Raw genomic sequence first — 16772 nt, forward strand, 5'->3', positions numbered from 1 at the left:
AGTCTATGAAAAATATTCTTTAAAAAATCCACGCCTATAGACCTGATAGTCTATGAAAAATATTCTTTAAAAAATCCACGCCTATAGACCTGATAGTCTATGAAAAATATTCTTTAAAAAATCCACGTCTATAGACCTGATAGTCTATGAAAAAAATTCTTTAAAAAATCCACGCCTATAGACCTGATAGTCTATGAAAATATTCTTTAAAAAAATCCACGCCTATAGACCTGATAGTCTATGAAAAATATTATTTAAAAAATCCACGCCTATAGACCTGATAGTCTATGAAAAATATTCTTTAAAAAATCCACGCCTATAGACCTGATAGTCGTTGAAAAGTATTCTTTAAAAATTCCAGGCATATGAACCTAATATTCCATGAAAAATAGTAATATTCCTGATAGCCCATAAAAAGTAGTCGTAAAAAAATACATGCCTATAGAACTGATAGTCTTTGAAAAATATTGTTTAAAAAATCCACGCCTATAGACCTGATAGTCTATGAAAATATTCTTTAAAAAATCCACGCCTATAGACCTGATAGTCTATGAAAAATATTCTTTAAAAAATCCACGCCTATAGACCTGATAGTCGTTGAAAAGTATTCTTTAAAAATTCCAGGCATATGAACCTAATATTCCATGAAAAATAGTAATATTCCTGATAGCCCATAAAAAGTAGTCGTAAAAAAATACATGCCTATAGAACTGATAGTCTTTGAAAAATATTGTTTAAAAAATCCACGCCTATAGACCTGATAGTCTATGAAAATATTCTTTAAAAAATCCACGCCTATAGACCTGATAGTCTATGAAAAATATTCTTTAAAAAATCCACGCCTATAGACCTGATAGTCTATGAAAATATTCTTTAAAAAATCCACGCCTATAGACCTGATAGTCTATGAAAAATATTCTTTAAAAAATCCACGCCTATAGACCTGATAGTCTATGAAAAATATTCTTGAAAAAATCCACGCCTATAGACCTGATAGTCTATGAAAAATATTCTTTAAAAAATCCACGCCTATAGACCTGATAGTCGTTGAAAAATATTCTTTAAAAATTCCAGGCATATGAACCTAATATTCCATGAAAAATAGTAATATTCCTGATAGCCCATAAAAAGTAGTCGTAAAAAAATACATGCCTATAGAACTGATAGTCTTTGAAAAATATTCTTTAAAAATCCACACCTATAGACCTGATACTTCTTACGCTTATTGGCCTTATATTCCTTCAAAAATATTCTCCCATGCAAAATAATATTTTATGAAACTAGTGCTTTTATTTTAAACATCACTGTTTGTGGGGTGTGCACCTCCGGGCATGTACCGAATAGTATTTAATTCATTAATTCAAGACAACTACTTAGTACAATATGAACTAACTTGAACCCAATTTCAATGCTATTCAAACCCAAATACTTTTATGTAAATTCAACAACTGTATTTAGATCTATAGTGCAACGATACTCTCACACACACGCACATGTGTTATTCATTGGAATTTACATTGGGATGTAATCGTATTCGTAAGCATACCAATAAATCCAAGGAAATGCTAGAAATGACCGAGTTCCTATGATCCATGAAGAGACAATTGGACCCACTAAAAAACCTATAAGTGCACTTAATTTCCAAGTCTCCTGTCTTCGTATCTATCAGTAATTAATGGTTTACCGAATGATACCGAACTTTATAATGTGGTAAACTGCCTTGTCTGTGTCGGCAGTATCCCATATTCCAGTGCTTCGGAGGCAAGCTGCAACGAAGTGCAATGGTGCTAAGTCCAAAGAAATACTGAACAATAATTTAAATCGGAGGGCAATATGATATTACGCATCCTCGGAAAACTCCCAATCTAAAGAATTTATATACCGCGTACTATGACTACACTCCCAAGACCAATGTGGTGACTAGAGGTATCCACTCTTCCATATTGCTTAATTTTTAGTTAATTTTTATTTTTAATATTGATTTTGATTTTATTTGCTTATTGATCGATCCAACCGAAGGTATACATTCATTTACAGTTCAATGAAGTGCATTTTGCGTCTAAATTTAGTGGCTGTATATATGGATGAGTGATTAGTAACGATAGTAGGTGGATGGGTTGGTGGGTAGGATGGTTGGCGGCATGCATGTTTCGATATCATAGATAATTTGAATAATTCAACGTGTAAACAAACATCAACAATGTTCTAACGAAAAAAGTTTGGAATTTAGTTTTTTATTCACTATTTTTCTGTATGACAGACACAATCGTATACACGGGTATGAATGAACTCCCATGTACTAGTTGCTGACAGCTCAAGGATAATTTTCACATTCGTTTTCGTTTTAGGAATTTTTTGATATCCAAAAACAACAATAAAATTTTTAATTTCATTTTTTGTTAACGAAATGTGAATTTAGGTATATGAAAAGTGAATACATATTGTAAGAAGATTCGATACCCTGATATGTCAAAAGTAAAAGTAAATAAAAAACATACAAAATATTTTTTCATGGCATTAAGACCAATAGGCGTGGATTTTATAAAGAAATTTCTTAAGACCAATAGGCGTGGATTTTATAAAGAAATTTCTTAAGACCAATAGGCGTGGATTTTATAAAGAAATTTCTTAAGGCCAATAGGCGTGGATTTTATAAAGAAATTTCTTAAGGCCAATAGGCGTGGATTTTATAAAGAAATTTCTTAAGGCCAATAGGCGTGGATTTTATAAAGAAATTTCTTAAGGCCAATAGGCGTGGATTTTATAAAGAAATTTCTTAAGGCCAATAGGCGTGGATTTTATAAAGAAATTTCTTAAGGCCAATAGGCGTGGATTTTATAAAGAAATTTCTTAAGACCAATAGGCGTGGATTTTATAAAGAAATTTCTTAAGACCAATAGGCATGGATTTTATAAAGAAATTTCTTAAGACCAATAGGCGTGGATTTTTTAAAGAAATTTCTTAAGGCCAATAGGCGTGGATTTTATAAAGAAATTTCTTAAGGCCAATAGGCGTGGATTTTATAAAGAAATTTCTTAAGGCCAATAGGCGTGGATTTTATAAAGAAATTTCTTAAGGCCAATAGGCGTGGATTTTATAAAGAAATTTCTTAAGGCCAATAGGCGTGGATTTTATAAAGAAATTTCTTAAGGCCAATAGGCGTGGATTTTATAAAGAAATTTCTTAAGACCAATAGGCGTGGATTTTATAAAGAAATTTCTTAAGGCCAATAGGCGTGGATTTTATAAAGAAATTTCTTAAGGCCAATAGGCGTGGATTTTATAAAGAAATTTCTTAAGGCCAATAGGCGTGGATTTTATAAAGAAATTTCTTAAGGCCAATAGGCGTGGATTTTATAAAGAAATTTCTTAAGGCCAATAGGCGTGGATTTTATAAAGAAATTTCTTAAGACCAATAGGCGTGGATTTTATAAAGAAATTTCTTAAGGCCAATAGGCGTGGATTTTATAAAGAAATTTCTTAAGGCCAATAGGCGTGGATTTTATAAAGAAATTTCTTAAGACCAATAGGCGTGGATTTTATAAAGAAATTTCTTAAGGCCAATAGGCGTGGATTTTATAAAGAAATTTCTTAAGGCCAATAGGCGTGGATTTTATAAAGAAATTTCTTAAGGCCAATAGGCGTGGATTTTATAAAGAAATTTCTTAAGGCCAATAGGCGTGGATTTTATAAAGAAATTTCTTAAGGCCAATAGGCGTGGATTTTATAAAGAAATTTCTTAAGGCCAATAGGCGTGGATTTTATAAAGAAATTTCTTAAGGCCAATAGGCGTGGATTTTATAAAGAAATTTCTTAAGGCCAATAGGCGTGGATTTTATAAAGAAATTTCTTAAGGCCAATAGGCGTGGATTTTATAAAGAAATTTCTTAAGGCCAATAGGCGTGGATTTTATAAAGAAATTTCTTAAGGCCAATAGGCGTGGATTTTATAAAGAAATTTCTTAAGGCCAATAGGCGTGGATTTTATAAAGAAATTTCTTAAGGCCAATAGGCGTGGATTTTATAAAGAAATTTCTTAAGGCCAAGGTCTCTGTTATTATATGATCATAAAGCGCCGAATTGGCAATCGTCATTTTCGAAAAATTAATGACCATTCATAACTTCGCCAAAGACCGCACCTAACAGGATATTTTTTAACCCTACGACCTTTTGGGGTATTGTATATTAAATAAATTGTATATTAAATGGGATGTATCGATCCACGTACCCCACAATATTCTGTAATATGGGGATTTTTGACACGTGTATGAGTCCACTTTTTAGGGAGACCCCATATAACGGTAGCCCCCACTATTCTGAATTTTTGAGGTTTTTAGACACGTTTTCAACAGACTCAGCTGTAATTTGATATTTCGGATTCAGACGAAATTATTTTATTTACTTATGTTTCAGGGTAGCCCTCATAAACGGTACTCTCAATATTCGGTAATTTAATGGTTTTGGGCACATGTTTCTACATAATTGATTGCAAATTTTATTTTGGGTAGTGGTATGATATTATATTTTGCTTTTAAAAATTATTTATATTGTTCCACTTTTTATAGAATCACCTATATAACGCAACACCCCAAATATGGGTAGTTTAGGCAGCTTGAGTTCGTATTTCAACCAAATCGGGAGCAATTTAATATTTTGGATTCTTATTGAGTATAAGATGTCCCTACCAAAAATTATCAAAAATGGTCCATGTTTTCGGGAAGCCCCCCCATACAATTAGGTATTCTAACCGAATTGGCTCCAATTTGATTTCTAAGGGTTCTCATGGAATCTTAAGGAATCCCAAATATAACGTTACATTCCAAAATTTGGTATTTTGGGGAGCTTGGACACGTGCTTCAACTAAATTAACTGTTATTATATATGTTAGATTCTCGCTATCAAAAATGATCAATATTTGCCCAAGCTTCAGGATAGCCCCCAACCAGTATTACAAGCATTATTCGGAGTTTTGGGACTTTTTGGGATATTTTTTCCACCGAAATGGTTTTAATTTGTTTTATCAAATATCAAATCTTCCTGCCAAAATTATCAGTCCCTGTTTACAGTTTGGTATAGCTCCATTGGAACGGTCCCATCCCACTTTCGGTATTTTGAAGCTTTTAGACGTATTTTCCAACCAATGTGCCCATCGACTCAATGAATTTTAAATGCAGGGTATAAAAAGTTCGGTCCATCTGAACTTAACGACGTTTTTACTTGTTTCGGGATGTGATGGTATATCTTCCATAACTTCAGATTCTCGGACCTAAAATACGACAATTTTATTTATTGAAATACTCACCGGGTGAGAAATGTGTTTCATTATTGAATAAAATGTTGTTCGATAAATTACCGTCCACAGCATATTGTTCAAACACCCATTCCACTTATCTACGACGTTGTGAATGGACAACTGGTTTCGGTTTTTGTGTGAGTGAGGCTTTATATGGATGTAGGTGTTGCTTTAAATGAAAAAAAATTGACATAATGTGCCATACGACAGTCCTAATTTCTAATTCCGAAACTATGATGCATAAACCTTACAATATTTGTAGCCGCTCCAGTCTCATTAAATTTCTTCAAATTTTTGCCAATTTCTTACGTAGTAGGAAGCCACAACTACGATATGTTGTTGTGGCAGAATAACAATTTTTTTAGTAGATTTTAATAATTTGTATGCATCAATGTTTGACTTTCAACAGAAAAGAAACAAACGAAAAAGCGTTAAGTTCGGCCGGGCCGAACTTTGGATACCCTCCACCATAGATATACTGACAGGTACTAGAAATGAAAATGTAGGGAACATACCGAAAAGTGGACCTATACAAACATTTCTAAAACGGATTATGTAAATCTTAATACAAATTTCAGAAATTTATTTAAAATTTATTTATAATGGATAATTATACCCTCAGTATTATGGCTAATGAGGGTGTATACACTTTAACACGGTGAAAATGTGCCTCAATGTCGTTAGACCCCATGTTTCCTTGGACCAAATCCGTTTCAGAAAATTTAGATTTCATCCAAACTTTGCCCTTCTTATTATTTCTCCAAACTTAGTTCAAATTCGAAGTTGGGAAAAATCGGTCCAATCCTTCTGGAACCTCCACACAGAGACTAGGTCTAAATGCGGCTATAGTTCATTATCGAACCTTACGTTCTAATTTTTTATCTCGCTATCCTCCGCAGGTGAAATGATTACAATAGAGTCTTAGAACCAAACTCAAAATGCGGAACAAATCAGATAACTATTTTTATATAAAAAAGGGAGTTATATGGGGACTACCCCAAAAAGGGGGGCGAATATTAAAAATTTTTGGTAGGGAGATTTGTTACCATATACGACTACAAAATACCAAATTGCAGCAAATTCGATTGAAAAACGCGCTCAAGAAACCCAAAATACCGAAAATTGGGGGTACCCTTATATGAGGGCTATCCGAAAAAATGGACCTATACTCATAATTTTTTTGTGGAGAGATTTGCTGCGCAATAAGAACTCAAAGTACCAAATTTCAGCGAATTCAGTTGAAAAACGCGCTCAAGAACCCCGAAATACCGAAAAATTTGGGTACCCTTATATGAGGCTAACCGAAAAAATGGACCTATATTTATAATTTTTTTGTGGAGAGATTTGATACCCAATAAGAACTCAAAGTACTAAATTACAGCCAAATCGGTGAAAAAATGCGGTCAAAACCCCTCCAAAACTGAAAATTGGTAGGTACCGTTATATGGGGGCTATCAGAAAAATTGGACCTAAAGTTATAATTTTTAATTGAGAAATTTGGTATCCAAAAAGAGCCCATTTTACCAAATTTCAGCGAATTTGGTTGAAAAACGCGCTCAAGAACCTCAAAATACTGAAAATTTGGGGGTACCCTTATATGGGAGGTATGCCTAAACGTGGACCGATATAACCCATCTTCGAACTTGACCTGCCTGCAGACAAAAAACGACTCTATGCAACATTTTGGCGTTCTATCTCAATTCATTTAGACGCTAGAGTGATTGCAACAGGCAGACGGACATGCTTAGATCGTCATAGAATTTTACGCTGATCAAGAATATATATACTTTATAGGGTCGGAAATGATTATTTCGATGCGTTACAAACGGAAAAACAAAACTAATATACCCTCCATACTATGGTGGAGGGTATAAAAATACTTATTTAACTACTTTGCTTGACAGATGTCGAATTCCTGTTTCTATTTCAAAATGCGGTCAAAACATTAAAAATACTGAAAATGGTCAAGAACCCTTAAATGTTGGCTATTGGTAAAATATAGATCTCTAGGACAATTTTACTGAAATACAGAATTAAGCGGCTTAATTTGACAAATACACATAGACCTCTATGTGGACCTTTTATTCATAAAATACATTTTTCTCCTACCAAGATTCCACAATACCAAACAACATTCGATAATGCCGATAACCCCTTCAAAATGCTGAAAATGGAGTGGTGTATAGGGGTATATCAACAATCTCGTTTAGAATATACAACTTCGGACACGCTGAAGAATATACCGTGGTATTACTAACGAAATAACAAATTGAATAATATGCACTCAACATTATCATGGATGCTATAAAACAACAATAATAAAATATGATAGCTACTGATTTTATTTTAATTCCTAATCTAACAATTCGAACATAATCGATTTGTCTACATGCCATTACAAGCGGTAATGCCACTACTGTTCTTCTTCTATTATGGAAATTTACCAGTCTCAAGCTGGTTACGGCAAACTTAGAGGTCGCTCATTAATCAAACAGAAAACATTGATATGGCATTATCCCAAAAACAAAATAGAAACAAAATAATCCAATGCATTTGCATTAAAAATAAATTTAAATTTTATTAATTCGAATATTAATTAACGATGTAATTTGAAACATACAAAATGGTAAAGTTGGCAGGGGCGTCGGTTGTTATCTAAACGAAATATTTAGTTTTTGTTTTTTTTTTATTATTTTCTCCTCCAAAACAAGTATTTCAAAATAAATATTTTTTGTGGAATTATCATAAAATAAAAAACTGGTTATTACAAAATTGTATAATAAATTTGAAATTCTTTGGATTTTAGCCTATTTTTAGTGTCGGATATTCTATAGCGCCCTCCCACTAAAATATCACAACTAAGGGGGGAGAACAAAAATAAAAAAACACACACTTGCACACAAGTAGCCAAAACATATTGTCAAACACAAAACAATTTGAAAAATCTTTTTTCTAATTGACCCATAAATTTTCGGCCCCAGATTACCTATAGCGAAAGGAGTGACAGTGCCCCATCGAATAATTTATAATTAGCATAAGAAGAAATGTGCCAGCTCCAGCATATGATATGTTACATTTTTTTTATTTTTAGAGTTTTGTTCAGTTTTATGACAACTATAAAATCGAAACAAATAATAATCGCCACAAGCTATATTAGTCGCGCTGCATTCGTCCATGATGTGATGACAACATATCATCGTAAATATGTAATATGATGATTTTCGTGATCTATAAAACGTTCGTGTATTTTATACTTCATTTAAAATCATAAAAAAGCAAATATATATTTTTATTTATAATTAATGTCTTTATTTTGACACATCCATAAGCTGGATGAATCACTTTTTTTAAAAATTCTGTTTTTAATTTTTTGGAAAACAAATAATTCTAAACATAAGTATGTATTTTTATAATTCAGATCAAAATATGTTTCCTGTTCTTCTATGGTGTAAAGGTATTATTATAAGCTTGGTTGGGTTATTATGCAACAAAATTCGGTCCAAATTTTCGATATAATTTTTATACTAATTAAATCGTGGCGTTTCTAAAAAGTGGTGTTATTTTGGTATTTCGGTAGGAATCAAATTTGAAGCTGGAGTGCATATTAAATTGGTGTTTCCGTTTGCAACACCTCTTCTTCTTGATCACAATACAATTCTATTTTTCTACGAGTTAGTTATGTCCACCTGTCTGTTCAAATCACAATATAGGGATATAGCGGTCCACATTTAGTTATAGATCTAATAATAAGTTATACTCAATGAGAATGTAAAATATATAATAACTGCTAATTTGATTGAATCACTATTCCAAGCTCCCTAAAATACCAAAATTTGAGATGTAGCGTTATATGGGAGTTTCCCGAAAAAGTGGACAAACTATATGGGAAAAGTGCTCAAACTATATGGGAGCGACCCGGAATTTTTTAATCAATGAGAATTCAAATAAAATAAATAAAAATTTGGGATATATGAGAGGTTCCCTAATAAATATTTAGTAGGAACATTTAACCACCACTGTGAACTTAAAAATCAAATTAGAGTTAAATCGGTTAAAAAATGACCCAAACCTTGAATATAGAGTAACTTCGGGTAAAATGGACCATTATTTTCTGTTTTTGATATTGTGGGCGTAACAACGGCAAAAAATAAAAACAAATGGTTTTCACAACATAGTAGATTTGTTGGCTAAATATATTACAGGTCAAACATTATATGGGCAATATTGGCAATTTTTTAACATAGCTGAAGCGGAGGTTCACCCCTTTATAACTCGGGAATTTCTTAAGTATATGAAAAAAGTGAATAGTTTTGGTTTAATTGATCTGTCGTTGCAAAGTGTTCATGATATTGACCTCCACACTTTATTTTGGCGGAAGCTGTGTCTACTTTAATGTAAAAAAATGTGTAAAAACAGGTTGAGGCGAACCAGTTTTTTTATGTTCTCTATCGATTTGTGATTAAGTCACTCATTTCACGGTCTTCGTGTCAAAGTAAAACTAGAAGCCAACAAAATTGGGACTACGTCCCTTATGCATCATTTTTAAAAATTTTAAGTACATCTACCTTTAAATGAAGCTGACATTTTGGAGCTCGATTTTGAGTGTTTTTTTTTTAATTGTACTCCTAGCTTTAATACGCAAACAGGAATTTCTAAAAATCGATTATAAGATTGTTGTAGTCGCGAATCCGCGTAATTTGATATGTATTTTGTGTATGTAGTATACACAGCTTCAGAGTAATACTCATCCGAAGTTGAGAATTTTGTGCGATCAAATTTCTAAAAAACCGATTTTTGGGGCCAAATTTTTAGATCTGTCAACTGTATGATATGGGTACCCGCGATCAATAAGGTTTTTTTCCTTTCGGATGATCTAAAATCTTCTTCTTCCTAAAACAGGAAATTTGGTAAACAATGTTTTTGAAAATATCGCGGATTTATTTGCGTTTTCTGTGAATCATTTCCGCTTCAATAAGTGACCTCATACGGATTTTGGTTGTGATAAATTTCAATTTATTGCACTCTTGGGTAGCAATGAATGCAGAAATATATGGGTTCATCTTTTGGAATATACCCCATTTAAGGGTACCGCCCCCTTTGCGGTATTTTGAAGGTCCTTGCTTCATTATCCAACCGAATGCTCCCATGTTTCGAACTCGTCCTCATGAAAAGGTCGCCCTTTTTTATAGTGGTCCACATTACCCGACATTGAATATTTTTATTTAAAAATAATTGTCGGCTTCAAAAATGAATGAAAATAAAAAAATCTCCGATTGTAATAACAGCTAAACGTATATTTTTGTTAAAGAAAACACATAATTTCATTTCATTTTTCTTGAATCTAAAGAAATCACATACTTTCTTTATATTCAAGAAAAACAAGGTGTTCGACTATTTTGCAAAAACGTTCGACTATTGTGTTAAAAAATGTACAAATCACACTTTTACAATCAGAGCTATATTTTCTACTATTACATTTTAAACATTGCAATTATATATTAAAAACCAAGTTTGATATTTGTTTTCACTAATTAGGAAAACATTTATCAAAGCGGCATTTAAATATTTCAAGCATTTTCTTAGATATGGGAGGCGGTCCACATTAGACGCATAGTCCACATTACCCGAAGTTACTCTCCAATGAGAATTCAAAATATTAAATTGCTCTTAAATTGGTTGAAACACATTCTCAAGCTCCACAAAATACCGAACTTTGGTATGTAGCGTTATATGGGGACTTCCCTAAAAGGTGGACCAATATCACACCCAAAAATGCACAATTCCAAGCAATTAGGTAGAAACACGTATAACATGTAGCAAGACTGTGCTAAATGTCACATAACTCGAGCGAATGTGACTTTATTGCAAAAGACATTTATTTACTTCTGAAACGACGAAATTAATAACCCTGTATATTGTCCATAAGAAGGAAATTCCGATTTGCCCAGCCTTTACATTTACTTAACGACTTCCCAAAAAAAAAAAAAAAACAATTCCTAAATGTTGACACACAATTATTAAACCATTTATGTTCACGTTTAATACGCAAAAAGACCTCGCTACAATATAATCAAGAACAATATACTACGTAGTACATAATTTGTTTAATTCTTTGCAAAGGTCTATCGACTGTGAGAATTTCAATTTTATCGTTTTAGATTTAACTAAACTAGAATTACGCCAAATATGAAAATAATTCTTAGTATTCTTAATATTTAATAAAAAAACTCTCTCTAACTCTATATTTTTTATAGCGTCATAATTTGTTTATATCCATTGTTTTTTCCTCATAAGCATAAACGTTAAATAAAGAAGCTAACAATAAAAATATCTCTGTAGATATGTAAATAAAAGCTATATCAAGAGAATACAATTTGACATCAAACTAAAAAAAACAAATTACCATTTTGTGACCTACCACAATAAAAGCTTTCTTTTCGAACGAAAATGACAAAGAAATACAAAAAAAGCTTTCAAAAAATATGTTCAACAACATTGTCTTTGTTTTGTGTTTTGGTTTGGCTGTGGCTGTGGCTTGACGTTGGCCAACGTTGTTAAGGGCTAAAGAAAAAAATGAAAACAAAAACAAACAAATGCATGACAAAGAAATGCAAAACATAATTGCACAGTGGTTTGGTATTGAAACTAATGAAAACAAAATAATTAATAATGTATACATGGAAATAATAAAATTTCTCAAATAATTAATATATATTCGTGGGTTCCCTTCGATTCCACATTTGAACGCTTTTTATACCCTTCACCACACTGTGGTACGGGGTATTATGTCTTTGTGCATATGCTTGTAACAGGCAAAAGGAATCGAGATGGACCCATGGTTCCTTTTGAGAATATGCATAGCATCACTTTCTGAGTCGATTTATGCATGTCCGTCCGTCCGTCCGTCCGTCTGTTGATGTTAAATTGTAAACAAAGTAGGGGAGACTGGGGCACCTTCGTCACTTTTTTTAGAGCTCTATATCTCAGTACATATTCGACATATATAACAACTTTATGGCTGATTATTGTCCTCTGACACTTAATTATAAAAAATAGTACCAAAAAGATATAAAAAAATTGTATTAGTTCAAATTTTACAGTTTTGTAAAAAAAGTCAAATTCGCCGAATGTGCCCCAACCCGGGGTAGCTTCGGCATTTGATGGAGCACATTCGGCACCATAGTCATAGCCGGGTATTTGTCATCGCCATCATTCTGGTTGAAATTCTGATCTCCTAAAGGCTCTATTTGGTTTTAATACGCCACACAATGTTTAAATTATAGGACTTTATTTTCTAGCGGCGGACGTTTACATCTCAAGATCGCACAAACCGTCAGAAATAGAGGTTTTCTATCGCATTTTTTGTCAATACAAGCACGTTTGATCTTATATATGCAATTCCGAACCATATTAAAGGATTATTTTTAAAGACAAACTCAAAAACATTTTCCGGAAATAATATTGCACAATCTGCATATGGCCGAATGTGCCCCACTTTAATACTTACGAAATGGAATTGAAATATTACAGAAACATCTGTAAAAATACAAAAACCCATGTATCTAAATAAGCTTATTAGCTAGAAATTTCAAACTTTGTGTCAGTTATTTATTTCGATATTCGATACCTATGTATCAAAACTAGTGATGTACGATGAGAGCTTCATATCGAAAACGCGATTGCCGAAGGTGCCCCGATGCCGAAGGTGCCCCAGTCTCCCCTACAGGTCGCATTTATAATCCGATTTGGATGAAATTTGTCACAGTTCATTTATATGACCCAAGGACGAACCCTATTAAAATTGGGAAAAATCGGTTCAGATTTAGATTTAGCTCCCATATATATTTTCGTCCGATTTTATGTAAATGGTGTACCAAAGTCCCTATATATCTTTCGATTTGTACGAAATTTAGTATAGCCTACTGAAATAAGTCTAGAATGATGTGTGCTAAGTTTTGTGAAAATCGGTTCAGATTTAGATATAGCTGCCTGAAAATCATTCGATTTGCACGAATTTTGGCAAAGCGTATTGCATTAAGTCTAGAATGACGTGTGCTAAGTTTCGTGAAAATCGGCTCAGATTTAGATATAGTTCCCATATATATATTTTCGTCCGATTTTATGTAAATGGTGTACCAAAGTGCCTATATATATTTCGATTTGCTCGAATTTTGGTGTATCGTACTGAACTAAGTCTAGAATGATGTGTACACCTCCTATATATATTTTCGTCCGATTTTAAGTAAATGGTGCACTAAAGATCCATAGCTAGGTCGATTGACTCAACGTAGTGAGGTTAATATAAATTAATCTATGGCAAGTTTCTTTGAAATCGGTTCAGATGTAGGAATGGCATAACTTCCATATATTATTTCGACTTATGCATATTAATTGTACACCTAATAGTCAATGGGTGTCGGATTGAGATTAAATTTTAAACAGTGCAGCATAACTATTAGCGTGTGTTACGCCACCAATCTCTGACATGTGCAGAGATTGGTGTTAGTCGGTTTAGATATAGATAAAAATCGCATATTTAAGTTCGTCCAATTTCATGTCACAGTTCCTTAAAAAATGCGACGTCTTTTAGGATACATATGTAGAATATACACAAAGTGGTGAAGGGTATCATATAGCCGGCCCAGTCCGACTTTACTGCTTTCCTTACTGGTTTATCATTTAATTAGTATTGTACAAAAAATTGACATTGTTAAAGCCATTGTATACCCAAAGTGGTGAAGGGTATCATATAGTCGGCCCAGTCCGACTTTTTTACTTTCCTCACTGTTTTTTTTTTTTAATTTTCGGAGACTGAATTTATCTATATTTGTATACAATTGTGTACCACTTCTTTTAATGTTGGTATTAAATGCTATAAAAATTATGGACCAATGAAAATTCTCATTAAAAAGTGTTGGAAAAGTTGGATGATGTACCGAAATAAGTACACCGATAGGTCCATCTTTATAGTAAATTATGGTAAAATTATTCCATTTTATATAAAATTGGTAATGAAATGATACCGGAAGGCCTGCACCGATCCCATTTTTGTATTTGTCGATACAAATTGCACAATTTGGTACGATGGGTAACATCGGATACTCCATTAGCTCCATGTTAGAAAATTCCATTAGGAAATTTCTAAATGTTGACATTTTGTGGCAAAGGTATCAGAATTAATGGGATCGATGAGTACAGTCTTCAGACTTGAAAATATAAAGCACGAGGATAATATAAGGACCCCATATGAAATATCAGTCCAATTTCCGGTATTTTAACGGGGTTTATCCGTATTTCTCCACATAAGTGACCTTAAATTGGCATTCGGCATTTTTGGAGCATGAAAAACATATCTGGAGAAAATTGTCTCATATATTTTAGCTCAATTTTCCAGAAATGTTGAGAGCTTGCTCCAAAGTTTTTACATATCACCTATACAAAGTTCCGACATAATTTACAAAGACATGTGTCCATTTAAGGACATTTCAATGGACACCACATGATGGAAGATATGTAGGATTTTCTATACTTTAGGAAAGTTCTAAGATAGTATTTGTTGTACCCTCCACCATAAATTGAAGTGTGCAGCCTAAGTCTGTTTTTACACGGTCTTTTTGTACACGGTTTTGATATAACACGGTTTGAAAATTGAATATTTTAAATTTTTTAGACGATTTTATTCCATTTAGCACGATTTGAAATTTTATGTACTTAAATTTTTTTGTCAAATTTAATTTTTGCGTAGTATGTTCATATCTCAAAAAAAGTATTTATAAAAGAAAAAAGTCTGAAACCATCGATAGTATCGATAGTTTGCGAACAATAGCTTAAAGATTTAAGTTTAATTTTTACTGGTCAAAGCAAATGTGAATAGCACTAATATAGGGGAATTCCCTTTATGTATAAGATCAATGTCTTTTTTTACACGGTTTTCTTTTACACGGCTTTTTCTGGAACCGTGTAAAAACAGACTTAGGTGTATTAAAGTTGTCGTTCCGTTTCAAAATATTAAAACAAACGTCGGAAGTATATATTTTTGATCAGAATCAATATTGGTCAACTTTTTCGAATAGCTCCCACATAACGTTAATTCAGAAATTTCGATATTTTGAAGAGTTCGAGCAGGTGGATTGTCCTTGAGTGTGAAATCTTCTTACCAAAAATATCGGTACCCCATTTTGATAACCGTAGCCCCTACATTTGCTATTTTGCGAATTTTAGACAACTTTAGCAATTTTCTTCTTCAAAAACATTTCGAATATTATGCCAGAAATATTTGTAGTAGCCCTCGTAATAATTAAATTCGATTTTATCAATTTTTTTTTTTGCTTTTATTTGCATGTAATTGAAACCACTGTGCAAACAAAAAACAAAAGAAATCCATTGTTTTAAAATTTGAAATTAATGTAGATGACGCTAAGGGTAAGCAAAGGTAAAATCACAAACAAACCAAAGACAAAGAGAAAAATTATAAGATCCCCAAAAAAGGTATACAAACGTTTGACATGCAAAGACAAAAAATAAATCGACCCGCAAACAACAGCAACAACAACAAAACGCTATGATCAGAGAAGAGCATGCAAACACTGGCACTTGGCGTAGTTACCGTTGTCGTTTTGCTCTTACCCGCCATGGATGAACTTTGACGACTTAGTCTTAACTGAAGCTTAAAACGAAACACACGTACCACGATCACTCACAGGCAAAGATTACAATAAAAGAGGGCTTAAAGAAAAACAAACAAAAAAACAGAAAATATAACAATAAATTGTACGCGGTTAAACGGTTGCCACCAATTTTAAACAAAATTGATTGAAAAAAAATTAATAAAGTGATTGTTTTGTTTTTAAAATCTATGGGCAATAAGGGCCCTTAAGGGAACGACCTTGGTATGCCCTTTTTCGTTTGAATGTGTTGCAAATTAATTACTCAATCAATTGATATGTCGATGAACACATATTTTTGATGTTTTGATAAATATTTGTGTGTGTGTGTGTGAAGAAAATAATTAGTTTCCATTACCGGGAGTTAAGGGGAAACCTATGAGTATGAAAACATATGTATGTTATGGTGAAAGTCATTGTGCTATTTGCGTGTTCCTAATTACCATCCGGATGGATGATAGTGTCAGATACCAATCTTTGGGTAAACATCAATACAATTAACAAAGGGTCATGTCTAATGGTGGTCATGAAATCTACACCACCTGGTGTTTGTTATAAAATAAAATAATAAAACCGGAGTTAGTTGCATAAAACAAACGTTTTAGAACGGTTACAACGGATTTGATAATTTTTGTGAAAAAAGAAAAAAAGAAAATAAATAAATATTTAACCTTGATCTGATTTTTTTGGCGTTTAAATAAAGTAAATCAAAACATTACCGGTGTCATCGAAAGAAAACATAGCACGGTGTTGCAATTCCCAAAAAAAAAAATTAGCCATTTATAGCCAAAAATTGCTTAGCTCCTCATAACGTAAA

The sequence above is a fragment of the Musca vetustissima genome, unplaced genomic scaffold, assembly GCF_032173495.1.
Source record: "Musca vetustissima isolate MV318-11 ecotype Yass unplaced genomic scaffold, APGP_CSIRO_Mvet_v1 utg98079, whole genome shotgun sequence".
NCBI lineage: Eukaryota > Metazoa > Arthropoda > Insecta > Diptera > Muscidae > Musca > Musca vetustissima.